The 25,698-nt window shown below is 44.7% G+C and overlaps 1 long non-coding RNA gene, 1 other non-coding gene and 1 pseudogene across 30 annotated transcripts in view; 1 reads left to right on the top strand and 2 right to left on the bottom strand.

The window, feature by feature from the left end:
• The window catches only part of LOC100457480 (uncharacterized), a 215,420-nt gene that overhangs the window by 95,561 nt on the left and 94,161 nt on the right, over window positions 1-25,698 (bottom strand). For 28 of the 29 annotated variants that reach the window (XR_010141319.1, XR_010141329.1, XR_010141317.1 and 25 more), the window contains 3 exons: window positions 23,143-23,272; window positions 2,693-2,821; window positions 1,960-2,086 (listed from right to left, as the gene is read on the bottom strand). This is a non-coding gene — a long non-coding RNA (uncharacterized LOC100457480). Of the gene's footprint in view, window positions 1-1,959; window positions 2,087-2,692; window positions 2,822-8,773; window positions 8,854-23,142; window positions 23,273-25,698 lie in introns of all 29 variants that reach the window. The other variant, XR_010141328.1, reaches the window with a different exon arrangement.
• LOC112134857 (U4 spliceosomal RNA) lies at window positions 1,793-1,865 on the top strand (annotated as a pseudogene).
• Window positions 13,163-13,326, bottom strand: LOC112134837 (U1 spliceosomal RNA). Its single transcript, XR_002916184.1, has one exon. It is a non-coding gene; the product is annotated as a U1 spliceosomal RNA (small nuclear RNA).

Genomic DNA, 25,698 nt, shown 5'->3' with positions numbered 1-25,698 from the left:
AGCATTAAAGGGGATATTGATGTTGATGAATTTACCAAAATGCAAAACAAACAGAAAAGCATCAGCCTCAGAGAAAATATTATTTCCACCTTGGAAAAGGCTGAGTAGAGTAAAGAGTACAGTAGAGACCCAGGTCCAAGCCTGGCTTGGCCTTTCCTAGCAAGTCTAGAAATGACTCTGCCCATGTATTCCTCTTCTGCCAACCAAGGTACCACAATAGCTCCTTCATGCATTCCCTCATTCAGCAAATGTGTATTGAATGTCAACTGTAATGTTTTGATATAAATCATGGGAGCTAATGTACTCACAAAAATGCTTTGGAAATTTTAATGTGCTCCACAAATAAGAGGGAATTGTTTCTGTTTGTAATGATTCACTGTGAGCTCACAAGTCCCAAAGTCTATAGGGACCTTATGGGGTCACACCACAGTGCAATGCTTGGATCGTTTCAGCCCCACCCCCTGTCAGTAGTAATACAGTCCCTGTGTGGATATCTCCAGTGATGAGATCCCAACCACTGTCAGAGACAGAGCATTCTCTCAGGTTCCTTTTCCTTTTATTAAGTTGCTTTCCGTTTGCCTGCTGTTTCTACCTTTCCATTTTGGTTCTGATCTTTGGGGCCACAGGAAGTATATTTGACCTCTTCTCAGCCTTTCACTAATTGAATGTCACCATCATCAAAGTCCAGCCTCTACCTCCTAACTCCTCTCCACATCTTCTCTCTGTGAAGCTAAGATGGCCCTAGTTTCCTTGTATTACTCTGTTTGGAAGGCCATAATAGACTGCCCCAGACTGGGTGGCTTAAATAATAGAAAATTCATTTTCTTACAGTTCTGAAGACTAAAAGTGCAAGATCAAGGTGCCAGTATGGTCTGTTCTGATGAGGGCCCTCTCCTTGCATTGTGGATGGCTCCCTTCTCATTGTGTCCTCACATAGCAGAGAGAGAGAAGAGAGACAGTAAGCTCTCTGAGGTCTCTTATTTTGAGGGCACTAATTTCATCACAAGGGCCCCACCCTCATAATCTCATTTAACCTGAATTATCTCCCAAAGGTCCACTTCTTAATACTGAATACATGGGGGTAGGTTTCATCATATACATTTGGGAGGAGGAAAACAATTCAGTCCATAACACTCCCCCACAAAAGATTATCTTGCTAAACAGAAGCAATTCTGATTGAGACATTGACTAAGTACCCACCATGCCTACAAAACATGACTCATATATGCTGAGGAAATCAATTTGATTGCCCTACCATCAAGACCCATATAATCTAGAGATTGTTACCATCTACATTTTAGAGGTCCCTGCACCTTAAGACAGAATGAGCCAGAGGCCTGGGTCAGGGAATTTACAAATAGAGTCAAAGAAGTCAAGGCAAGAGAAAAACATAGCCCCACCCTTTGATTAGATTTTATTCTAGAGACTAAGACTCCCGAACCAAAATCACAAAATCTCAACCCATTCACTGTTGACTGATTGCCTTCTTTGGACCATGCTGCAGAGATCACAGCAGCAATAAACATGGCAGGCAAATGTATCAACCCTTGGGGAACTTTAACTTGTTTTCTGCTGTTGTAGTGAGATCAAGTGTGTGTGATTCAACGAGACGGGTCATGTGAAACTTCCCTGTACCCCTCAAGCCCAGCACAGAGCCTCATCCAGAGTAGATGCTCAATGATGACACCTTATAAAACAACAAATAATAGCCAAGACCTCTCCTAAGTCTGCTGAGGGGTAGCCACATGGCTTCTTAAAAGTCAGAGGCCATTTGCTATTAAAGAAAGCCATGAGCTTTGCGCAGTGGCAGTATCATAGCCAATGAGGTTTCTCCGAGGTTCGATTATTGCTAATAGAAAGCCATGGATGGTCCTAGAGACCAGAGCCATCAAAACCCTTGTTCTTGTGCAGAAAAGAAGGCAAACCAGGGACAGAACTTGGCTTTTGAAGATGACTCACCACCAAAATCCCAGGTCTTGATGACAGGTTAAATCTTGTAAAACTTTAATTTGGCGAAGAAGTTGGCTGCTGTATTACTCCGTCACATGTCTTGGGAGAGGTCCAGTTTCTGTCACCCTAGCATTAACTGAAAAGTGGGATGAAATATGAAGACATTTTGCAGTTTATAAGAGAAAAGCACCAGGGAGTTTTAACAATTTGGAGAAGTATCATCCTAAAATTGGACTCTAATGGTCGCTGAAACCATTGCTGCATTCAGTAAAACTGGGTTGCCTAAAGCTACTGCCATGGAGAATCTAAAACAAGACATAGTTTAAGAGGCACGAATCAGTCACATAGAGGCTTGATGCACAATATGTCCAATGAAGCTTCCACTAGAGAACTGAAAAGCAGTATCTCAGCAGAATTGCAACTTCTGATTTTAGGTTCTTGTCAATCTATTCTAACTCTTAGCAAAAGATTCTTGCTGCTCAGCCTCAGAAACAATTTTATCTTATCAGTTGACTTTCCTGAAATCATGCTGTATTGAGCTATGATTCTTACTCAAATGTAGTTCCTATGTCAGAATCTCATCAATGAGAAATTTTGCAAGATGGCGTGCCAAAATATCCAGTACCACACTTGCATATTTTTAATTCAAACAGAATTAGCATTGCATCTTAGACACAGTGTGGTTTACCCTGCTAGTCATCTCAAACACTGAAGATGGTGACTGTACTACATGATTATTTACCTGCTTAGCTCAGGTTCCCATTGTTCACATTCACATCAAGACAGATCAGCACTGGCACAACCACTGCTTTCATTGGGTGTATCAAGTGTTAACAGATCCTTCAATGTGTTTCTCAAAATCTCTGTTGGCCTATGATAAAGAAAAATAAAATCTATTTTGAGATTTTATTTTATCACAGAGCTCTAGTTAAAGGTCCATTTGATACCACCTATATGTCTTCAGTGTCTTTAGACAGAAAAAAAAAAGCTTTACAGTTCAATTAATGTTTCCCCTTTGGGTGCAATTTAACAGAGAGGGCTTCAGAAAAAGAATGAACGAGGGCTATTAAACACATTTCTTATATAAACATACTTGTTCTTATGCAGGACATATAGAATAGGCCTTTTTTGTAGCAAATATTTTAAACAAGAGATATTTTGTTATGTGATGCTTTTTTAGCTGCAGCTAAAACAATTTTTAGTTGTGGAAATTCTGAAAAGCTTGTCATTTCTTTTATTATACTTACTAGAATATGATTACTTTTGTGGAAGGACAATATTTTCCCCTCTTTTCCTTACCCTGTGGCCCCCAAAAATGTTTCTGCTAATGATATAAGCAGATTTCTAATACTTTATCTGCTTTTAATCTGTGAAAATTAGTATGTGGATACTTCATAATTATCTTGATTATGTCACTTGATAAAATAGTGATATGTATTAATGTTAGTTCAACCATATATTTATACTGCCTGGGAATAGGTGGCTGCAATTCTGTGGTGAGCATAATTTGGCAGTGTTCACTAGCTTGCAAAAACCTACTGCAAGAGCTTAAACATCTACATAAACACCGATATGAAAAAAGCATGTAAGCCTGACCATAGCTTCTAGTTCCTAGATGGACCTGGCTGTGGTTTTCAGGCCCCAACCTGCAGGGAGCCCCTACAATCTCATCAGCTGAGTGGGCAGAATAAAGACATCACGCCTGCACATGCTCAGCATTGTGCCCAGCATGGTCAGAGATTGATAAAAACACTTGTATATTCTATTTTTATTATTATCACCACCATTACAATCATTACTGACAGATGCATCCTAGAGACATCATGTCAGAGAGAAGCAGAGGAACACAGAAGGCAGCAATGAAACTAACATTTAGAAGCAACACAGGTGATGGGGCAGCCCAGAAAGCTGAAGACAGAAACCATTTCAGAGAATTAGCTGCAAAAGAAGTAGGGAACAGGCATGAGAAGGGGACAGTTCTTTCTGGAGCTAACTCACTGAACACCCCAGAGCCTGTGGGAGCATACATTTTTGCATCAGTTTCCTCACTGATAAATTGGAAGAAAGGTACATGGTAGGGAAGGTTACATTAGTCAATATTTGTAACAAGTCAGGGCATATAATAGGACCTCACTCAAGAGAAGACACTTTTGTTCTCACATCTCCCTTCTTAAATTAAGGAGCATCTGCCCTGAATACAATCCTGCACAAAAATAAATCCACGTAAACAAAATTTCACAGTAACTACAAAAGCCTAATGATCATTAAAAATTCCTAGGAGAAACAGATGACCATTCACTAATTAATTGGGTTTAGATAAATCAAGCACCACTTAAAGAATCACTGCTCCTTAAAGAGGTAAAAGCAATGATTGTCACATGGCAAATTTCTAATTTTTCATTTCTCTGGGGAGACCAAAATGATACAATCTTAGAAATAAATTTCTCTCTAAAGTTTCTGAGGACGAACAATTTCCAGCCTCCTCAGACAAAGGTAAGATGAGTCAACTAGCATTACTGTCAACAAGTATGACATGTAGGCCACCTTTGTGTCTACAACTAACAAACTTTGTTAAGGATCAGATGTAGGACAGTGGTTTGTGGAGTGAAAATTAGGTGGGTGTCCACTGGGCAAGACATTGCACAGCACTGCCTGTGCTGGAAAATGCAAAAGAGAATAAGCTGGATGGGAAGACATCAAACCTAAACCTACACGTGTAGAATCACACTCATGCATACAACCCACATTCTTACTGTTTTCCCATTATCAGGAGACATCAAAAAGTAAAAGGTGTCTCATACCTTCCAAACACATTTCCCAGAAATGTCTGTTAACAGGAAGTACATACCCTTCACAGAATTTCTCCCATGTGTAGATAAATATGCATATGCACTATATTGTTCTGTCTTGCCTCTATAAAAATGGGCCAATTCTATACAAACAGTACTACAACTTATCTTTTCCAATTGATTGTGGACACCATCCCATATTAGTACATATAAATGTATCTCATGGTTTGTATTTAGGTTTTTTTTTTTTTAGTTTTTATTTTAAAATAATTTCAGATGTACAACAGAGAAATTCCATTTAGCCTTGCAACTTCTCAATTTTGACATCTTATATACACAGTACAATTATTTAACTGTGTCAGGAAGTTAACTTTAGTACAATACTATTGCCTAATCTAGCAATTTAGTACAATACTATTGCTTAGTTGCTTAATCTAGAGATGATATTCAAATTTCATCAGTAACACTTTTTTCCAATGCAGAACGCAGCCCGCAGTCATGTCTTGCAGTTACAGTTGGAACGTGTCCCTTTGTCTCTTTTAATCTGAACTCATTCCTCAGTCATTCTTTGTCTTTCGTTTTTAAAGAGTGCTGATCAGTTGTTTACTAGAACGTCACTCCATTTGTGTTTGCCTGATATTTCCTCCTTGTTAAATTCAGGTTATAGTTCTGTCAAGGACAGCACAGCAGCAATGGCTGATTCCAGGGCTGGAGCAGGCAAAGTATATACTGAGCCTAGAATATCTTGTGGGGCCAAAAGGTAAGACAGTGCTCAAAAAACAAAAGTAAAATGGCAAAAATACATAGAACCCAACTTGAAGGGCATCCCAATGTAAATTCTAGAAAAATCTGAGCACAAAATGTATTATAGTCATGGGTTATAACCAATATAATGAGAATCCATGAGTCCATACTGATTTTTAAAAAATTGCATTTTTTCAATATAAAAGAAAATATCTTCCTTATAGTAAAATTTTAATTAACAAATGTAGAAGTAATGATGGAAGTAGAAAATTACTGTTTGGCACACATTGTAGTAATAACTGTTTCAGACAAGAATTATCCATGAATGCTAAAATTAGTTTGGTGAAAGTATGATGAGAAACAAGATACTTACATAGGTCCAAAGTATCTCCTGACAAGATACTTATTCATTACACAGAAAAAAAATAGAAACTTTACAATAGAGAAATCTGGCAGACATCACCTTAATCAAGTGATGGAAGTAAACATCATTAGTAATGTGACAAACCAACACCAGGTGCCTCCTGATCTGAGGCACTGAGAAGGACACAGCATCTCATTCTTTATAGTGGCAGCCGAGTATTGTACTGTTGACCAGCTAGGCTGTCTTCAAGGTTCTGATACATTACTAATGCTGTTGAATAAATATCTTTTGAAACTTCTCTCACTATTTCTAGGGTACAGACTCCGAGAAGTGGGATTGCTGGGCCAAAGGGTGCATATACTCTAAACTTGGAGAAGTCCTGCCCAAACTTCCCTTATCTTTTTATTATCATTATTATTATTATTATTATTATTTGAGACAAGGTCTCACTCTGTCACTGAGGCTGGAGTGCAGTAGCACAATCTCAGCTCACTGCAACCTCTGCCTCCCAGGTTCAAGTGATTCTCCTTCTTCAGCCCCCGAGTAGCTGGGACTACAGGCGCACACTACCACATCTGGCTAATTTCTGTATTTTTGGTAGAGATGGGGTTTCACCTTGTTGGCAACTTGGCCTCGAACTCCTGACCTCAAATAATCTGCCTGCCTTGGCCTCCCAAAGTGCTGGGATTGCAGGTGTGAGCCACCACACCTGGCCTTGAAACTTCCTTTAGAGTGGTTGGTCCTGTTCATCACCCTCCACCTTTCAGCAGCAGTGTGTGAGAGTACCCACTTTCTTTGCTAGCACTCAGCACTACAAGCCACCAGAATGCTGAAAGCTGGGGCAAAGGAAGCCATATGTGGTTGTGTCAGCAGCTGGACAGATGCAGGGAGTACAGCAGGAGCCAGACAAACCGAGAGTACTGGATGCATCCAGATGCAGAGGGATGTTCTGAGGTTTGACTAAGTCAGGGCTCCAGGACACGCTGCAGTTAGCAGCAGGTACATGTACAAAAGATAGCAGGGGAAAGAAGACAAGACTAACATATCTGTTGGATGCTATTTGAGAGGTTGGCTATTTAGAAATGACCTAAGAGCTTAAACTTGCACCAAGCCCCACCTGGCCCAGTCTCCATCCTTCGATCACAGCTCCTTAAAAGTCTAAGACGGGGGTGTCCAATCTTTTAGCTCCCCTGGGCCACATTGGAAGAAGAAGAATTGTCTTGGGCCACACATAAAATACACTAACACTAACGATAGCTGATGAGCTTTAAAAACAAATAACAAAAAAATCTCACAAGCTTGGTCTAAGACAATACAAATGTAGTAGTGACGTTTCCCAGTCAAACTTATTAGTGATAGTTGCCAACTTTGTGTTGTAACTTTTTTTTTTTTTTTTTGAGATGGAGTTTTGTTCTCATTGCCCAGGCTGGAGTGCAATGGTGTGATCTCCGCTCACTGCCACCTCCACCTCCCAGGTTCAAGCAATTCTCTCGCCTCAGCCTCCCGAGTAGCTGGGATTACAGGCATGTGCCACCACACCCAGCTAATTTTGTATTTTTAGTAGAGACGGGGTTTCTCCATGTTAGTCAGGTTGGTCTTGAACTCCCGACCTCAAGTGATCTGCCCTCCTCCACCTCTCAAAGTGCTGGGATTACAGACGTGAGCCACTGTGTCCAGCCTGTGTTGTATTTTATAATCAATTTCATGTCACTTTATGTGGACTTTGCAACAACATAGAGAAAGGCATTGTTACATTTACAGGTAACAAAGAGTGGAAAATCAGAGAGGGAAAGTAACTTGTTCAGGGCTGCACAGCTGCAAAGTGAGGCAGGTAATTGGTATTTGAAAGGCTACTTCAGTGGTATCTGGAGACTAGTCTATCTCCTGGCCCGGGCTTCTCCCTGTAGCAGGACCACTGTTGTCCTAAGGCCACAAATACATTATCTCATTTCATCTCTAGAGCCATCTGATGAGATGGGTACTATTGTTGCTCCATTTTACAAATAGGAAAACGGAGATTGTGCCCAGGGCTTTACTATCAGTAATGGGTGGACTCAGGACTCTCTCGGCAGAGAGGGAAGTGAGGGGACGAAGCAGACCCAGCTCAACCCCACCTCCAGGATAAGCAAATGTAGAGAAAGGTGAAGAAGTGCTGGCACCTGGATAAAGCCCTCCCTTCTCCCCCACCCAATAAACCCAGTAAATGCATAGTTCTTGATTACCTACTGTATACAAACTGGCTGGATTACACGGACCTGCTTTACAGACTAATGTTCATTATAATTCACAAGAGTCAAGGGGATCTTATTGTACAGTGAAATACAGTAGTTGGGGCCTGCTGTGGACTGAAAGGTGCCAGCATCCATTCTGCATTCATATGTTGAAGTCCCAACCCCTAAAGTGACTGTATTGGAGATAGAAACTTTATGGAGGTTAGTAAGGTTAAATGAGGTCCTAAGGGTGAAGCCCTAATCTGAAAGGATATGTGTCCTTATAAGAAGAAACACCAGAGAACTCTCTCTGCTCCTACAACTATGTAAGGACACAGAAGAAGGCAACCATCTGCAAGCCAAGAGGAGAGCCCCCACCAGAAACTGAATCAGTTTACACCTTGATCTTGGACTTCCCAGCCTCTAGCACAGTGAGAAAATAAACTAAGCCCTTCATTCTATGATATTTTGTTATAGCAGCCCAAATAGACAAAGACAGGGACCCTACATAAATCAGATTGGTGGCCTGATTAATTTGTCTGTTGACTATGCCCTCATCAGTCATGTTGGAGAATAGTCCCCCAAATCTATATAAGAACTCACTTGTAATTTACACATATACATATGAATGCCTATACTATTATTATTATAACAGGGATGAAAACAAAGACGTTTTATAAAAAAGAAATAAACAGGCCAGGCGAAATGATGCACACCTGTAATCCCAGTACTTTGAGAGGCAGAGGCAAGCAGATCTCTTCAAGACCAGCCTGGGCAACATGATGAAATCCTGTCTCTACAAAAAATACAAAAACTAGTCAGGCATGGGAACACATACCTGTAGTCCCAGGTACTTGGGAGGCTGAGGAGAGAGGATCGTTTCAGCCTGGGATGTCTAGGCTACAGTGGGCCATGATCCTGCCACTGTACTCCTGCCTGGACAACAGAGAGAAGAAGAAAAAGGAGAAGGAGAAGAAGAAGGAGGAGAAGGGAGGGCAGGGGAGCAGAGGAGACAGAAGAGGAGGGGAGGGTAAGAGAGGAGAGAAGAAGAGAGGAAGGAAGGAAGGAAAGAAGGAAGGAAGGAAGGAAAGAAGGAAGGAAAGAAGAAAGGAAGGAAGGAAAGAAGGAAGGAAGAAAGGGAGGGAGGGAGGGAGAGAGGGAGGGAGGGAGGGAGGAACGATAGTCTAACACAGTGAAATCCTGTCTCTACTAAAAATACAAAAACAAACAAACAAAAAAAAAAGGTGTGGTGGCAGGCTCCTGTAGTCCCAGCTACTCGGGAGACTGAGGCAGGAGAACTACTCGAACCTGGGAGATGGAGGTTGCAGCAAGCCGAGATCACACCACTGCACTCCAGCCTGGGCAAAGAGCAGGACTCCATCAAAAAAAGAAAGAAAAAAGAAGGGAGAAAGGAAGGAAGGAAGGAAGAGGGAGGGAGGGAGGGAGGCAGAGAGGGAGGGAGAGAGGGAGGGAGGAAGGAAAAAGGAAGAAAAGAAAAAAAGAAAAGAAAAGAAAAGGAAAAAAAAGAAAAGAAGACAAAGGAAGTTGTAACATTTTCTCCTTATACTCTGTTGTGGTTTTAACTGTGTCCTCAAAAGTGTTATGTTGAAGTCGTAACTCCCAGAACCTGTGAATGTGCCTTATTTGGAAATTGGGTCTTTGCAGATGTAATCAAGTTATGATGAGGTCATGCTGGATTAGAGAAGATGCAATTCTAAGAAAAGGGAAATTTGGACACAAACACACAGGAGAGGACACAGGAGGATGGAGGCAGAGACTTGGATGATGCAATGACAAGCCAAAGAGCACCAAGGATGGCCAGCCTCCAGCAGAGGCCAGGAGAGAGAAAGGGAGGATTTTTCTGGGCGTCTGCAGGGAGAACACAGACCTCACAACTCTGATTTCAGACTTCTGGCTTCCACAACTATGAGAGAATACATTTCTGTTGTTTTGAGCAGCCTAGTTTGTGGTACTTTGTTATAGCAGCTCTAGGAAACTAATACACACCCTGACCAATCTGCACATCCTACTGAATAGGAAAGAGTAACATGTAAAGCAATGGGAGGAAAATGTCACACAGGTGCAGAGGCCAGATTGGAGAGTAGTGGCTCGTCATAATGATCATGCCCACGGGTCCCTGGGAACCGAGGTGGGCTCCTGGCCATGGGGAATCACCCAGGGCTGATGTGAGACTCAGGCGCCTGTTAGGGATTATCCAGGTCTTTCACTCATTTATGCATTTCAGCAATCAGCAAGGATTCCTGAGGAATATTGTCAATTAATCACTCAAGTTTCACCCTCAGAAACATAAAGTTCTGGCATCAGAGGGACAGAAAGATTGTTGACGTGCCTGGTCAGGAAGGTGAGTTTGGTCGAGCAGGATTGTGCTGGGGAGCCACCACGGTCTGAATGTTGGTGTCTCCCCAAAGTTCATAGTTGAAATCCCAACCCTCAAGGTGATGGGGTTTGGAGGTAGGGCCTTTGGGAGGTGATCCAATCATGAGTGTGGAGTCCTCATGAATGGGATTAGTGCCTTGACAAAAGAGGCCCCAGAAAGTTTTCTCGCCCCTTCCTCCATGTGAGGATGCAGTAAGAAGACACTGAACCAGGAAGCAGGTTCTCACCAAACACCAAATCTCCCAGCGCATTGATCTTGGACTTTTAGCCTTGAGAACTATGAGAAATAAATTTTTGTTGTTTGTAAACCACCCAGTTGATGGTATTTTGTTACAGCAGCCCACATGGACAAACATGGGAGCAAAGGGGCAATCATGGAAGGAGGATTGTTTTCGTTCCATAGGCAAACCTTTGCCACTCTGTGAGTGGCTCAAGGTCAACAAGGGAAAACAGATTCCTGATCTGGTGGGGGCCAATGGCGAGTCTGAAAGGGTCACAGGAAGTGTGTCAGCCTCTGCCTTCTGGGACCCTTGAGCAGCCTGGCACTGGTGCAGAGGAAACCCCCCAAGAAGCACTCAGCCCACATTTCCCCCCAGCTAGCCTCACTTCCCCCCTCAGCACTGCCCTGGTTTATTTTGACAAGGTTGTTTCCACCCTGCATGGTCACACACCCTTACAGACACCAGGGAGTCCTGCCCACTCTCGGAACCATTGTTCACTGTGGAAAACCCGAAGAGTCACCTTTATGCACAGCAGGCTGGGAAACAGGGCTGCTGGCGAGCCCCTCAGGAGCAGTCATGGTTGTGGGCAAGCAGCAAAATGGGGTGCAGACAGCACGCAGGGCTTCCTGGCACAGACCTGCAGGTGAGTGGTGGGCGGTGAGGTGGGGGGCAGTGGCAATGCCCTGGGCCTCCAAGTGATGAGCTTGGAAACCTGCTTCAAGTTGAACTGAGCAAAGGATGCAAAGGTAGGAAATACAGAAATACACCTCGCAAGAGAAGAGGAAACATACCAGATGTTTTAACGGGTAGAATTTCAGACAAAAAACAAACCCTGTATTGAACATGGAAAAGGCACAAGGGGGACAATGAGGTCTGGGAGAAGAAGCAAGTACACCCCTTTGGTGATGGGATCTGCGGGTGGAATGATCAGAACTGAGAAGCCTGGAGGACCTTGCAGAGCTCCAGGCTGGGCTGTCATCTCTGATAGTAGCACAACGCAGCTGGTTCCAAGTATGGGAATAAACAACAACAACAAAAGCCCTATACACTAAAATCAACTATTGCTATGGGACAAAGTCCTGCTGCCAGGAAAGTATTGCTACGGTGACACTGTCAGGCACAGGAGGCAAATGGGAAGGGGCAAGGCCCTCCGCCCTTCCCACCTGCCAGTTTTCCTTTGAACAGCCAGGTCTGGCCACTCTGGGCCTGCAGACTTTCAGGCCATAATCAGTAGCCACAGACTGGCCATTTCCCCCTTTATACTGGGCCTACACAAGGACCATAGTCAAAACATTTCTCAACAACTGACTTGCTATGCAACCAGGGAGGTGCCTGACCACTCAGAGCAGGTGCTGGCCTGATCTCCTGGTTCCTTGTTACCTCTGGTGCTTCCAGTTCTACACCAAGCCCTCCTGACTGCCCAGGAGGCCCACATCACTTATTTTTATTGCCTGCCTGGCCTCTGTAGACAATTGAGTTTGGGACACCTGGCTGAGAAGGAAGCCAGGTGGGGGATACTACATGATACATCAACTGTTTCATCCTCATTCTGTGTGCCTCATGTCCCAGGAAAGCAGGGACATCCCTGATGGGGCTAACCAAGGGGTTCTAGGAGCAGTGTGCAGGGGAAGAGGTTGTATGGAGTGGGAGTGGCATGGGAAGGAAAGGAAAGCAGGAAAGTCTGTCAGTAGGAGGACAGGAGCAGAACAGGACAGTCCAGAAACCAGCAAGGGCACATGAAGCCCAGGGAGAGACACATTCAAAGGCCTGTGAGCATAACACAGTGTCCCGGTTTGCAAACATCTAGGCAGGACACATTTCGGAGTCTCTTTCTACATGCACCTGACTCATCTTGATTTTTGTTGAATGAGACCACGTTGACCATAGGGAAAAGTCCAATGTTCTCAGACAACTGCTCTTGCCCCATGTGAACTTTCTAACATCTCTGTTCATTACCTTCTTTTGTCAATCAATGTGGGCAAAAAGAAAACAAGTTTGCTAAAAGTGGATGGAGGCCGGGCGTGGTGACTCACGTCTGTAACCCCAGCCCTTCTGGAGGCTAAAGTGGGTGGATCACCTGAGGTCAGGAGGTCAAGACCAGCCTGGCCAACATGGTGAAACCCCGTTTCTACTAAAAATACAAAAATTAGCCAGGTGTGGTGGTGTGCACCTATAATCCCAGCTACTCGGGAGGCTGAGGCAGGAGAATCGCTTGAACCTGGGAGAGCGAGGTTGCAGTGTGCCGAGATCACACCAGTGCACTCCAGCTTGGGCAAAAGTGCGAGACTCCATTTCAAAACAAACAAACAAAAAAAATGGGTGAAATGTGGTAATGAATTAGAGTTGGAGACAGCAGTATGAACTCATAGTTAGCTTAACATAGATAAGACGGATACCTGGAGAAATATTTACACATACGTGCATGCACATGGATGCATACACACACATGTATTTATTTATGTATTTATGTATTTTTAAAATTTTTCACAGGGAAAAGTGCAAATGCAGTCCCCCATTACCACAAATGATGCAGTCAAGTCTCCCACAGTTGGGGGAATCACAGGGGTCAGCACATCGGGAATGCAATGGATAAGCCTCACCCTGGGGTAACCACCTTCGTGATCATGGTATCTCCCCTGCCAGGTAAGTATTCATATACGTGTTAAAAAAAAAATTGTTCTCCTCATCCCCCCTATGCACATATATTTCACTGCTCTGTCAGTTGAGAAGATCTGGAGGAAACAACACCTCAAGCACATCTAGCACCCAGAACTTGGATTCTAAGTCCTTTCTCCAGTAAAATGATAGGGGATCCTTGAAGAAATGGCTGATTCTATAACTGGGGCTGGAAATATACAAGATAAGCCCTAAGCATCTTATAGTGCCAGAAAGTATGGCTGCACCAAAAAAAAAAGAGAGAGAGAGAGGGAAGGAAGAAAGGAAGGAAGGAAGGAAGGGGAGGAGGAGGAGAGGAAGGAGGAGAGGAAGGAGGAAAGGAGGAAGAAAAGAAGGAAGGAAAAGAAAGGAAGAAAAAGGAAGGAAGGAAGGAGAAAGGAAGGAAGGAAGGGAGAAAGAAAGAAGAAAGAAAGGAGGAAGGGAGGGAAGGAAGGAAGGAAAAAAGGAAGAAAAAGGAAGGAAGGAAGGAGGGAGGGAGGGAGGGAGGAAGGAAGGAAAGAAAGAAAAGAAAAGAAAAAAGAAAAGAAAAGAGGGAGGGAGGGAGGGAAGGAAGGAAGAGAGAGAAAGAGAGAGAAAGAAGGAAAGAAAGAAAAGAAAGAAAGACAGACAGACAGACCCATAATAAGAAAGTATGTCAAATGGACACAGGAAGTAACTGAAGAGTTCCCAATAGCCAAGGAAGAAAAACCATGAGCAACAGAATAAAATCATATTGGATTATAACCCAAATAAATTAAAAATTATAAAATAAATACCTGCAAGTCCATACTGATATATAAATAAATAAATAGGAGAGAGGAGTTAAATCTCCCAGGTAGAAAAAGTCTAAATAGTTCATGTAGATCCTCCAGCCGTGGAGAAGGAAGAGCAGGAATGCCCTCTTCTTAGGGGATGGCTATGCACAGTGACTTTCTTCTGAAGAGTTTAATATAAAAAGGGAGTTAAGAAAGAACAAAAACACAAAAGTATCTTTAAAGTGGACAAACCTGACAAACGATACCGCAGCCAGGTAATCAAAGTCAACATCAGTGATCGGTCATGCTGATGGTGCCCACCCTTGATTTCGTAAAAGCAGAACTTTACCTCTGTGGCCTTCCTCCATAATCCCAATCTAATAATAATAAGAATCAGACAACCCTAACAGAGGTACGTTCTATGAAATACCTGACCAGTCGAAACTGGTCATCAAAACTCAAGACTGTCAAGGTCATCACAAACCAGGAGAGTCTGAGAAAGCGGCACAGCCCAGAGTGGCCTAAGAAGACAAGATCACTAAATGTGATGTGGGATCCCAGACGGGATCCTGGACCAGGTAAAAACTAAAATAATGTTTCAACTTCAGTAAATAATAATGTATCAATATTGGTCCATTAATTGTGGCAAACGTGCCACACTAATGCAAAGCGTTAGTAACTGCGGAAACTGGGAGCAGGGTATATGGGAACTTTTTAAACTGTTTTCACAATTCTCCTGTAAATCTAAAACTCTTCTGAAAATAGAGTTTATTCTTTAAAAGTGTCTGGAGGATGTGCACAAGGGTGTGGAAGCAGAGGAGCTACAGGTAAAAAATCATGACACCCGGAATATTTCCTTCAATTTCTGCTCCCCACAGTGACTATCTTACCCTGTTCCCACTAAACTCTGAACAATGTCATCAGCCTGAAAAATGGATTGGCATAAATGTGTAATGTCGAAGCTGGGAGGGACTATGGCGGCCATCCAGGCCCCTGCTTTCAATTACACTTGGGGAAAATCAAATCCAAAGACAGGAAGCGGCCAGGCTCGGTGGCTCACTCCTGTAATCCCAGCACTTTGGAAGGCTGAGGCAGGCGGATCACCTGAGGTCAGGAGTTCGAGACCAGCCTGACCAACATGGAGAAACCCCGTCTCTACTAAAAATACAAAATTAGCCGGACATGGAGGCGCATGCCTGTAATCTCAGCTACTGGGGAGAATCTCTTGACCCAGGGAGGCAGAGGTTGTGGTGAGCCGAGATCACGCCATTTACTTCAGCCTGGGCAACAAGAGTGAAACTCTGTATCAAAAAAAAACAAAAAAAACAAAAAAAAACAAAAAAACCCGGAAGCAAATGACCAGTGAATGTTTCAGTTCAGTGCCCACGGGTAGAGCTGAAATCCTCAGGGTCCTGGAAGAGTGACGGACAGCAATGTCAGCCTGTCCTCAGAACAGCCCACTCTGCAGAGGAAACTGAGGCTCACAAGAGCCAAGAGCCTTCTTCCCAGCCAGAGGGCTGGCAAGCAGCAAAGCAGAGAGCCAGGCTCAGGTCTCCCTTCCGGCTTCACAGAAGCGCTACCTCCCTACTACCACTAACCCTCACACCCCCGACCCCTGTCCCCATGGCCAGTCACTTTCCCATTTCCTCCCACAGCAGCAGGGGGCGGTGGCTGAAGACTCAGGTAAGATGCAACTCAGGGAGGATGGCACTTAGATTGGTTTCTCTTTTTTTTTTTTCTTGATTCTGTCTTTATGAAACTTTTCTTTAACCCAACATTGTTTAAATCCCAATCTGATTTCTCGTGAGCTTGAAGCCAGGGTGCCCACGCTCTGCAAAAGAAGAAAAATGCCAATATGAGTCCTTGAGGCTCAGTGTTGTTGTGCAGTCCGTGGACAGGCCAATGTCCTCATTTCGAGGTTTCATTTTTGGAGGAAAAAAAATTCCTCAGGATGCAGGATGCCCTGCATCCCACAATGAGTATACCCCGTTGCAACCAGCTCTGGGAGGGTGACCAAACTAAAAAGGAAACAGTTCCAAGCAGAAGGACACAAATTACCAGCAGAGTCATTATTACTCACAGCAATTCAGGCCCAGGGTCTATGTGGTGCAGGGTTTCTGAAACTCGGCCTATACCTGGGAAGGAGGGAAAGAACAAGAGGCCTAGATGCTGGGTGGAGGTTCTGTGATTTACTTTGTTACAAATTTAAGAATAAAACCTGCTGGATCAGGAGCTTTTCCTAGCTCCTCAAATAAACCTGGATCCCAAGAGGAACAGAAAGGAGAAAGGTGAGTGTGGGAGAGGAACTGGAGGGCAAGCTCAGAGGTCCTTGAGGGAGGGAGGAGAAGGTGTCTGCTTTGGGGAATGACAATAAGAGGTATGTTGGGATGGAGATACCCAAATGTGTAGCACTTATACCGATTTAGCAAATGGTCCTCTCATTAGTAAAAGCTTCTAAACGTTAGCCTTAAGTTTAAAAAAAAAGGACATTTGAAATTATGCAAAGGCCCAGAGCACCAGTATGTGCTTCACATACGTTCCGCAGGAAGATTCCTTCATTTGCAAGCTGGAGTATATTACATAATCATTTCCATTTCCTGGCAGGTTGTGAAGAGTAAATGAGATCATATAATGTAAAGTGCTTGAAACACCATGAATAATACATTTGAGCTATTACTATTTTTACCATGATTACTGGTGGATTAGAAGTAGTCTCTTCATGGCCATCTTGATCACTACTAGCACTAACATGACCATCACCGCAAACACTACTACTACTAGAAGGATAGTACTTTATTAGTGGTGCTTAATAGAATCTATTATAATTCTCAATACTTAGCATATTTCAGGAGGTAAACTGACTGATGGACTGATATAATGCACAATTAAGGAAACGAACAAAGAAATGGATAGATTCCTGTAATGTGTGGGGTGTATCTTAAAAGAAAAGCGGTCCAATAAGTTGCAAAGAGCAAAACCAGGAATCAAGAGCTGTCTCTAGTCCCAGGAGCCGGATGCTGTGAACACAGGAGTGTTCAATAAATACCTAACTGCTGTCTGAGCAAGGAAGGGACAAAGAATGACAACAGTCAATTGGGCTCAGCTTAGATAAACACTCAAAGCCAGGATACACACAGAACAGGACAAGAGTGGCTCTTACAGTCACTTGATTCAGGGTCCTTGTTTTAATGATGGGGCTGAGAAGGATCAAAGGTGTCAGCTGGGGCTCAACACTCAAAGGGCAGCTTTGGGCCAAGTCAATCAAACCAGCCTGGTGAACTGAGATGCACGTTACCCAGTAAATACAGGTATTGGGATAGACTGTGTCTCTGCAGTGTGATGGTTAATTTTGTGTGTCAACTTGACTGGGCCAAAGGATTTCCAGAGAGCTGGTTAAACAGCATTTCTGAGTATGTCCAGATGAGATTATCATTTCAACCAGGAGACTGAGTAAAGCAGATGGTCCTCTCTAACATGGGTTGGGCCTCATTCAGCCCACTGAGGGCCTGAATAGAACAGAAAGGCACAGGAAGGTTGAATTTCATCTCTGCCTGATTGCTTGTGCTGGGACATCGATCTTCTCCTGCCCTTGGCATTCCTGGTCCTCAGGCCTTCGAATCTAGACTGGAATCTACACTACAGGTTCTCCAGCCCTCTGCCCTTTGTGATACAACAGGTTTCCTAGGTCTCCAGCTTGCAGGTGGCAAACCACAGGACCCCTCTGGGTCCATAATTGCATGAGCCAATACCTTATAATAAATAAATCTCCTAGATATAGATATAAATATCAAGGTAGATATCGATATAGACATGGATACGCATCTATCTTCATGTTCTATTTGTCTTGTTTCTCTATAAAACCCTGACTAATACATCTGTATATTTTAAAGACTTTTAAGAAGGACAAAGCTCTTTTTTATCCACTCTGTTGACTCCTCATAGACTATCTCAGCACCTGACTCATAACAGGAAAGTGGACAAGGGCAGACAGGACAGGAGAGAATGGCTACCTCCTGCCAGTCACCACCACAAAAGGTGCTGGGGAGGTGGGTTCAGTGAGACCCAAGGCTCTGCTCCCAGGGAAAGTTGGAGAGACCGTGTTCCCAGGCGAGATCCCAAACACAGCCCCCTGTCAGCAGATCCCTTCCCACAAAAGGCACTGTAGAGAGAAAGATCCTCATCTTCAGAAGAAACAGAGCTGAAGGAGAGGGCTAGGAGTGGGCAGAGGACAATGGTGGAGAAGGAGAGATGGATGGAGAGGGGCTGAGGAGCAGCACAAGAGAGTACAGAGAATGTGCCGGGAGAACAGGTGGGCACAGAGCAGGTGTAAGGGATTCGGAAGACTCATGTCCTGATTTGGGAGCCACCATCCATGAGCAGGGTAGGATCTCAAGCAATGCAATTGCTCCAAGCCTCCAGTCCCTTCATCTGTGAAATTCTGGGATCCATGAAGCTGGCTTCACTCCCTGTGATTTCCTTCAGAGAAAGCACAGCGGCTTTTCTCGTTTATTTCAGGCACCCTGCACAGTGGCACAGTGCAGGTTCTCATTCGATATTTGTGCAATACAAGAAAGGAGAAAGGATGAGGAATCACTTTATAAACTGTAAAGTCCTGGGGAGATGACAGGGCTGCCTTTGTTTCTTAAGGCAGACTGGGGAGCTTCTGAAAGGGGAATACTTTCTTCCTCATTTTGCCTTTCCAGCCCCAAGTCAGTGTCCTGAATTCAGTCAACCCAAGAAAACGTTCTCCAAGCATGTCCTATGTGCTGTAAAAATGCCAAAAGCTGGAAGCAGACAGAGAACGAGACCCAGACCCTGCAATCCAGGGGAGAAGAGCTGATGTTCAGGAAAGTGAAATGCTGCTTCTGGAGACAGAATAAATCCCCCCAGAGAAAGGATAAGAATTGATAATTCCAAAGTCCAGCCTTTCCTCAAAACCATAATGATAATCATCACCCATAGTAACAGCTACAGTGGGTGGTCACCTGTGTGGCCGGCTGCTAGATGAGCTGGACTGAAAGAGACTCAGAAATGCTTTCGTTTTCAGGTGGTGGCGCAGCCACTGCTCCCCGCCTGGGCCTAGTGCATTGCAGACATCACGGAGGAAGCTCCGTGTCTGTGGGTGTGACGGTGTATGATCAGTGAAAGATGTTATCAGAAGAAAAAAAATTAGGCACATTTTCCCCTAGACTTACTAATCCTTCCTCTGCAATTACCCTCATGTTTTGACATTAATTGAACTCTGTCTTTATTACTAAAAATAAACTCCAGAGCAATTGCAATGCACCAAAAACCTCAATATGAAACCACAAGAAAAAGTAATAGAGAAATGGGCCAATACCAGAGGTGTTTTGAGAAGATGTTTCTGTTTCAAGTGTAGAGTTCCGAGTGGGCCAGGAGTTCTTTAAAATCCTGTGGACACCAAGTACAGGAAGCAATCTTTACACACATACCTTGTGGTGAAAGACTGGTGCTGGCTTGAATCCTTTGACAGGGAAGCGGGAGCCTGCTGATGCTGGGGGCCAGCATGACCAGTGTGGCAGTATCAGGCAGGGAGCCAGCAGATGACAGCAGGGGGAGGCAAGGCCGGAAGAGGAGTCCAAAAGAGCAAAGTGAGGGTCTAAAGGGAAGAAGCCCATCCTGTCTGCACATCCAGGGAGCGGGGACAGGGGTGAGCAAGAATGACACTGAGAGGGTCAGGAGCTAGACAGGTCAGGAGCTGGAAGGAGAAACAAACAGGCTCCTGTTCATTGCCCATTTCCTCGGGCAAGGTTCCGTCATCCTCACAACCAGACCAAGTGGCTTCTAGTCCATGATGTGGCTGGGAAAATTGAAGTCTGGCTGGGTGTGTGGTGTGCGCCTGTAGTACTAGCTACTCAGGAGGCTGAGGTGGGAGGATTGCTTAAGCCCAGGAATTGGAGGCCAGCCTGGGTCACATAGCTAAGACCCTGTCTTTAAAAAAATAAAAGAAAAAAATTTTATGTGTGTTTTGAGACAGAGTCTTGCTCTGTCACCCAGGCTGGAGTGCAGTGGCACAATCTTGGCTAACTACAACTCTGCCTCCCAGTTTCAAGTGACTCTTGTGCCTAAGCCTCCCAAGTAGCTGGGATTACAGGCGTGTGCCACCATGCCCAGCTAATCTTTATATTTTTAATAGAGACAGGGTTTCACCATGTTGGCCAGGCTGGTCTCGAACTCCTGGCCTCAAGTGATCTGCCCACCTCAGCCTCCCAAAATGCTGGAATTATAGGCGTGAGCCACTGTGCCTGTTGAGAAATTTTTTTCCTTTTTTTTTTTTTTTTTTTTTTTTTAAAGAAAGAGAGAAGTTTGAAAAGCTGTAAAAGACTTGCCCAGAGTCAAATGGGCAGTGGGAGGTGGAGCCTGGGGTAGACCCTAAGTGTCTGACTCCGTGTTCCTGGTGCCTTTGCTGTACGGCAGGCAACAGTCCCGACCCATGGGTGGGAAAGGTGAGGATGCCCTCCTATTGGTGTGCGTCCCAGCCAGGCTGATTTCTAGGCAGGTACAGACAGGCAGGCTCCCAGTGTGAGAACTGCCTTTAGGACAAGTAGAACTGCACACATAGATGCAAATGCCTGGGCCTTTCTTCAGGTTCTGTCATAGAACAGACTCCCTGAGGCCGTGCTCAGGACTGCAGGACTCGGAAACCCAGCACTTGCCCCTGCTCTGCCTTTCTGCTCCCAGCAGCTGAATTCTAGGGAAATGTCTCTCCGTCACCCCACCCCGAGACAGACCTGCCAAGCTTCTGGCTTTCAGATTCTCTGCCACATGACTGAGGTCCCATCAGCCCTTTTCCCCAATATGAGAATAGCTTGTTCCAGCCCTCCAGGTGCAACAGGGCATGGGGATCAGCTGGAAAGGCTGCTGCCCCTGTACGCTCTCCTGCTCCCTAAGCCTGCCTCAGAAGCATGGGCTCCCAAGCCATAATTCAGTGACAGTCCCTGAGGGTCAAAAAGAGCTACGAGGCCGAGGCGGGTGGATCACGAGGTCAGGAGATCGAGACTGTCCTGGCTAACATGGTGAAACCCTGTCTCTAATAAAAATACAAAAAAATTAGCCGGGCGTGGTGGCGGGTGCCTGTAGTCCCAGCTACTCAGGAGGCTGAGGCAGGAGAATGGTGTGAACCCGGGAGGTGGAGCTTACAGTGAGCCGAGATTGCGCCACTGCACTCTAGCCTGGGTGACAGAGCAAGACTCTGTCTCAAAAAAAAAAAAAAAAGAGCTACGTAGGGCTCCCAAGGAAGGCTTGTCGGCTGTAGACATACATTGCAGTAGCAGAAGTGAGAAATTCAACAATGAAACGAAAATGAATGCATAATATGAATGCACAAAGGTGCTGAGCTCTGAACAATGGAAAGGATTTTTAATTGCTAAACAGCAGCTCAGCTCCCAGTATGCTTTATTCACAAGCATCTTTCAAGAGTCACAAGAGGCAGCACCTGCTCCAGGAAGCCTCCCGGCATGGAGAAAGTCCCCTCCACCATCCTTACAGACACCTAGGGAGTATGGAATATCCTATGTGTGCCAGTATCCCCACCTTGACTGAAGGGCAAGGCCTCATGCTCTTCACCTCTGCATGCCACAGGAATGCTGACTATCACAGCAGATTTGAAATGCAAATGCACTTTTGAAAATTTAAGGCACAATACAAAAGATGACATATGTAGCACAACAGGAGTACAATCCTCTGCTATGCTTTCAGTTCTGACTTCTCTGTCTTCTCACCAGTCCACACCTTCTCACCCACCTTTCCACCCTTGCATAGCTTTCAAATTCATGATAGGAATCATGTCAGTTTCCTTTTCATCATGTCATTTATTCTTTCCAACATCTTACTTAAAAAAAAAAAATTGCAGCTGACCTCATTCTTTCCTCTGAACCTTTAAAAACTTTCTTCTTTTGGTTATTTCTCTATCTCTTTTTCTCCTCCTTTCAATTACTCATTCGTTTGTTATTTCACCCTCGGTCGGGCACTATGCCAGATCCTGTGATGTGTAAGACAGTCCTTGCTCTAAGCAATTTCACCAGCAATATGGGGAATGGGCAGGGGAAGGGGCAAGGGACATTTCAACCCAGTGCAGTAGCCATGGTATAATGGAGCCATGTCTTCACTAGCCTGCTGCCATCCAGGGGAGGGGGGAATCAACTCTGCTTTGGGTAAGGGGCTGGGCACAACTGGGAAGGTGATTCTCGGCTGTTTCCCAGGCTGACCTGGTGATAGGTGAAAGGCTGGGGGACAGCAAATGAAAGACTTCAAAATAGCCTGGTACATGGAAGGAATTCTAAATGGTGTAATTGATGAATAATTTGCAAAAACTCTCTTCCATTTTGGAGCATTTCTTCCTCAGTGCAAGGCAGCCTGCTAAGCTGTTTTGCTCCAATATCAACACAAACAACATCTTCATGAGGTAGGCACTAATACCATCCCTATTTTACTAATGAGTAGACCAAGGCTTTGAGAGGCTGAGTGACTTGTCCAAAGTGAGGCAAGTAGCAAAACCAAGAAAACCCAAGTCTACCTGACTCGCTCGGTCTTAACCTCTAACCCTTTACCTCCTGCACCCTTAGCCTTAGTGTGGAAGGAGCATGGAATTCAAGGAGGTGAAAGGAGGAAGCACGGATTGGCTGGGAAAGGAGGAAGAGCTCACGTTCTGGATGTCCCAAAGGTGTTTCAATCTAATTATATAACTCTCACCCCACCTTTTCCTCTTTTCCCCAAGGCTGTCTCCACATGTTTTCACAAGACAGCTGGAGCATCCTGCACCTTCTGCTACAAGTGGGGCATTCACTAGGAGACAGTGGGCTCCTCCCTCCACTAGGGACAGCGGGAGAGCTTCCTAGGCACAATGAATAAGTGGACTAGACTCTGAGAACCAGGTCGGGGAGAGGTTATGGGGAGCCAGCTTCCCGAACACATTGGAGCGGCACAGGAAGACACACTGAGAAGTCAAGAACCACAACCCAAGTTGTGCTGCAGGAGATCGTCAACTCCAAAAGCTGTTTTTGGTTTCACAAGGATCAGGAGGATAAAGTCCCTTACCTTAATTCTCCAATCTCAAAATACTCCAGCTTTAGGTCACGTAAGGACAGTTCTCAAGTCCGTCCAGAGTGCTGAAAGGATATGTATTTTTTCAGATTGACAGTGCCTAAATCCCAGGTGTAACAGGATTCTAGAAACACACACAAAAAGGGTACATATTAATATCAATGTTTACCTTGAATAGATTTGGTAATGAGATGTTTCATTCATTTAAAAGATAAGGACTGCACATTTACTATGCACTGAATGAGGAGCACAAGAAGAGAAGACATTTAATGAGCAATGCTTATGTGTCAAGCACTGTGTTAGGCATTTTATATACATTAAACTGTTTAATCCTATGAGATAGGTTTTGATATCCCCCATTTCTGAAGTCACACAGGCAGCCAGGGCAGAAGTGATGGTTGGGTCTTTCTAACTCATAAGCCCCCACCCATTAATCATGTTTCCCTCCCCTACTAGAGCATTTTCATTCATCTTCTTCCAAGAACATTAGGTAGAGAGGAATAAGAAACACACCCAATAACCCCATTCTGAGAATAGCCTGTACCTGGGTGCCCAGCCCATTTCATACACAGTGGGGATCATGTGAGCCATGGAGGCTGCATCAGATTAATTTTGTTGTAAGTTTTATCTGACCCCAACACTGTCATCTGGTAACATGTGTTCAGTGGACATCATGCATTATTCAGGAAACAAAAAAATGTAGCCTCACTAGAGATTCTTATCTTAACTGATCATCAAGATGGCTAGATGAGGTGGTCAAAAGGGGTGGGACAGTGTGGAGAATGAGGCCCAGGGGCCACCCTTCTACGTTATCCTAAAGCAGCGCCTGGTACTTAGCCTGGGGATCCAGGCACTGACCTTCTCTCCTGTCCTTCAAAGAACTGTGATGCTCCGGCATGGCCCCCACAGAAAACCTCCTTCGTACATTTACAGTACGGTGCCCTTTTCCCTTTTCAGGCCCCCCCTCCCATCCTCACTGGCAGCCAAATCATGAATGAGATGAAGCTTGGTCAGCACAAACTCAGAATAAAGAACCCTGAAAAGTTCTGAAGGGGAATTTGCTCTCAACTCTGGAATAGCTGGTGAAACATCCTTGCCCCACAGGCAAGAACAGTGGGCAGATGGCTTGTATTCCCCACTTTGATTTCCTCATCTCTCCCCAAAGAACAACTTGGCCATAATTGTCTTCTCTGAGGTACTCTGGGTGTCATATTCCTTCCTTAGATGTGTTGGTATCACGGACAGATCTGCAATCGTTCTGCAAGCCTCAGAGTCCTCGCCTCCTCCTATTCAGTGCTGGCTTAACGCATCCTGCACCCAAGAGCCCAGTTCCCAGCAGCACAGAGTGAATTCCCCCTTACTCTGAAAAGTCCCCTTGACTGGCTAGGCAAGCAGAAAGATGCTGTCCTCAGCTCCTCTGGGCTCCCCAGTGAGCAGCCTCCCACACGTCTCAGGCATTGTGACTGGGAAAGCACTTTTAGCCTTATTGTCAAAATGTATTTGCTTCGTTACCCAAAAAGGGCAGAGGCACAGCCTCCTGGTTGACGGTGGGCTCTTCTCAGGCTTCCTGGGTTGGCATCCCAGTTCTACTACTTAAAGAGGCTTTTTAGGACCCTGAACAAGTACTCAAACTTGAGCTCTCTGAGCCTCAGTTTCTCATCTTCGAGGCTTGTTCCTGGTGTTAAGTGAGAATCTTTGCAGAGTTTAGCACTTGTCTCTGGATATTATAAGCCCATAGAAATGTCAGCTTTTATTAGCACCACTTAGGCAAATGCGAGAGACTTAACTTCTTCCTCTCCTCCCAGGAGGAAATGAAAAGGCCTCCCCTCTTTCTATTTCACCACAGTGACTTAGTGTAGGGGCTCAGCACATGGGGCCAAGGGAACAAATGAAGGCAATGAGATTGGGCCAAAGCCTGGGGCTTCAGTCAAAGGTTGTCAGCTCCAAGCCTGGCTGTAACCCTCCCTTTCCAGTGTACTCATCTGTGAAAAAGAGTGGATTCAAATACTACCCGTCTGCCAGGTGCGCTGACAGGATTAAATGAGACAGTGCGCAAAAGAGGCACTCTGTAAACTACCAGGGAAATCCAGCTAATTATAACAACAGCACCTTTACTAGCAAATTCTGTAGAGGACATTTCACTAAGGACTGTCCTCCTGGGACCTCACTGAACACACACAGAGTCCCCAATAAATCAGGAGACAGGCATAACCTTTCTTCCCATCTTACAGATGTGGAAACTAAAGTTCAGAGGAGCTAAGGAGTCTGCCTGACACCAAGAGACAAATCCACCAATACAGGGCTGAAGTGTTGGTTTGCAAGCTGATGTCCTGTCCCCTCCTCCTTGTAAGGGTCTGGGGAGAGGGGGTTGCAATAACCCAGCACGTTGGCTCCTGCAGAAAAAAGAACCTCTTTCCAAGGCAGCCAAACTGATTAATGTTTTTAATTAATGTTTTTAGCCACACACACAAAGCAATGTTCCATGGAAATTAAAGAAATTAAAATTTCTAAGCTTCTCCCAGGAGCTGCCAAGAATCCTGGGCAGGTCAG

Source organism: Pongo abelii, chromosome 7, assembly GCF_028885655.2.
Source record: "Pongo abelii isolate AG06213 chromosome 7, NHGRI_mPonAbe1-v2.0_pri, whole genome shotgun sequence".
Taxonomy (NCBI): Eukaryota; Metazoa; Chordata; class Mammalia; order Primates; family Hominidae; genus Pongo; species Pongo abelii.
This window is presented reverse-complemented; position numbering and strand designations above follow the sequence as displayed.